The following is a 2,794-nucleotide window of genomic DNA, read 5'->3' as shown; positions in this document are numbered from 1 at the left end:
TTTAAATATGATTCATATTAAGCTTACTTTCTTTACTTTTAGTTATAAGAATATATTTAAGAATAAAAATGTGTTAAATAGTTATATACATATACATCTCTATATCGTATAGAGCTTTTTAAGATGATCTTGGCTTTGTTTCCCTTAAGATCCTAGAGAGATTTCTTTTTAAATATTAAAAATAGAAACAATCACCTAGGGGAGGGAAAAAGCCATGGACTGAGACATCTTGAGATACTAATTATTTGAAAATTTTAATATGAAGTCCTTAAAAGCTATGGAAGCTATCATAAGTCCTCACTACTTTTTTTAATGTAGTATACAATTGTATGAGTGCAAACATCAAGTTTATGAACTATGCTTAAACTTTTTAGCAACATAGAAGTCAACCCTAGACAATTGTGAAAATAAAACAAGTTCTCTGAAACGTGAGCCCTGAGATTTTTTAAATATGTTGGTCAAGTTGCAGCAAGGAACAGTCTGGCACAGCTCAGGGTAGAAGAAAATATGTGTTAAAGCACTGCTGTTAGTGGTACTGTCCAGATACTTTGAAAAAAGGTCAAGAGCAACGAAATGACTTTTGAGAGATTTAATTATAAGTAATTTTATTAGTAACTATATGAAATACTAGCACACAGTATATACGAATGCCTTTGGGAATTAAACGAACACAAATTTTACAAACACAAAAATTAACCTGAACCCATTCTTTGTAACATAAACAAACATGAGCCCCAGAGAGATCTTAGACTTAAATATAAAGAATAAAGTTACAAAAGTTTTAGGAAAAAACACATTAGAATACATTTGGAACCTTGACTAAGGCACAGACTTTTTAGAAAACCAAAGAAAAATATATAAAAAGCAAATTGACAAGTTAGTTTGCATAAAAATTAATAGTCACAGATTGAAAGAAAACATTTGATAAAGAAATTATTTCTTGTTTTTTGTTTGTTTATTTGTTTTGTTTTGATTTTTTTTGAAAAGCAGCTCACCTTATTGGGGGGAGAGGACCGCACGTGACCAACAGATGAAGGCAGCCCAGCGGGCACCCTGCACATCACACTCAAAAAGGGACACAGGAGGTTTTACTAAGAAAGATCAACTGGAACATGGGTTCCTCTGGGCAACTTTCCCAACCTGATCCCTCTGAGGAGTCAGGACACTCCGACAGATAGAGCCCCTCAGGGGTGCCGCCTTGTTTTTTGTTTTTGTTTTTGTTTTTTATAAAGAACATTTTCTTTAGATTTTTTGGAGTCTTCATTTGTTGCTTTCATTCTAGGTTCTCTCAAGGCCATCAGACCAACTTCTGTACAGATTGTCTGGATGTCGGCCCCAGAGAAGCCGTCTTTAGCCATGATCAAGTCATCCAGCGTAACATCATTGGCCAAGGTCATCCTGCTTGCATGCATCTGAAAGATGTGCTTCTTAGCCTTTTCATCGGGCAGGGGGAACATAATTTTCCTGTCAATGCAGCCTGGTCTGGTGAGTACTGAATCCAAAGTTACCATTCGGTTTGTGGCCATGATCACTTTCATGACACCCCTTGAATCAAATCCATCCAACTGGTTCAACAGTTCCAACATTGTTCATTGAATTTCTCTCTCACCACTGGAATTTGAGACATAACTTTTTGTTCTAGTGGCATCAATTTCATCAATAAACACGATGGATGGTGCATATTCTTCTGCAACTCGAAACAATTCCTGAAGGAGGTTAGGCCCATCACCTAGAGACTTCTGAATAAGTTCAGAACTAATCACTCAAAAAAGTGGCTGAGGTTTGGTTTGCTACTGCTTTGGCTAATAAGGTTTCACCTGTGTCAGGTGGCACAGAATGACCCCCTTTCGGGTACTTTATGCCCATCTCTTCATAATATTCATGATGAGTTTGAGGAAGCTCCACAGATTCCTTAATTTCCTGGATTTGGTTGTCCAGCCCCCCAACAGCAGCATAGGTTTCCTGGCGGGGGTGCTTTTTTACCTTCATCACTGTGATCAAGGGTCTGTGTCATCCATGAGGACCTTTATGATGGCATATACCTTGTGGCTAAGCAAGACTGAGCAGCCTGGCTGCAGCAGATCCTTGTCTACAAAGTAAAGAATGCTGACATAGTGTTCTGAGCCCACAGATGTAGACACGATGGCATGATTGCCCTCAATGATCTCTTCCAACATTCCTACTGACATTGGGTTCCCTTCAGATCATCCACCTTTGGTCTTTCCTCCTCTTGCTTTTCTTCTAAAAGTTTCATTTGTTCCTGATCTCTAATGAATTCTTCCTCCATGAGAAAATAGTCTTTTCAGTAACTTTAACTGGCATGGAGTGTGAGGTATCTCCGTGGCAGCTTGCTGGCAGCATCTGATCTCCTTGTCTTCTTTTTCTTTTTCCCCACTCTAGTTGGCCTGGGAGGTTTGTATTTCTTTTCCTTGTCCTTTTCATCCTTCTTGCCACCTCCAGGGCCATGACCACCTCTCTGACTTTGACCCATCTTGCTTCAGCCCCTCCAACCGCCACTGCCAGAAGTGCTGATAATGAAATTATTCCTGAAATAGATAAAAAATTTCAAAGTTCAATAATAAGAAAACAAACAATACAATAAAAAGGAACTCAAAATACTTGAACTAAACTACAACAAAGTAGAATTACGGATAGAAAATAAGCACATCAAAAAAAAAAAAAGTTCAACATCTTTAGGCATTAGAGAAATGCCAATTAATACCAAAATGAAATGCTACTACACACCTGCCTACAGGAATGGATAAAATTGAGGCAAATAAATAAGCAAAACTGA

General features: G+C 37.8%; 1 pseudogene; it reads right to left on the bottom strand.

Annotated features, from left to right (window-relative positions):
* Nucleotides 1–1,066: 1,066 nt before the first annotated feature.
* LOC109267669 (26S proteasome regulatory subunit 4-like) lies at nt 1,067–2,491 on the bottom strand (annotated as a pseudogene).
* Between the last annotated feature and the right edge of the window lie 303 nt (nt 2,492–2,794).

The sequence above is a fragment of the Panthera pardus genome, unplaced genomic scaffold (genome assembly GCF_024362965.1).
Source record: "Panthera pardus isolate Hobbes unplaced genomic scaffold, ASM2436296v1 HiC_scaffold_2, whole genome shotgun sequence".
In the NCBI taxonomy this organism is placed as follows: Eukaryota; Metazoa; Chordata; class Mammalia; order Carnivora; family Felidae; genus Panthera; species Panthera pardus.
Note: the sequence above shows the minus strand (reverse complement) of the source record. Positions and strands in the feature narration are given on the sequence as shown.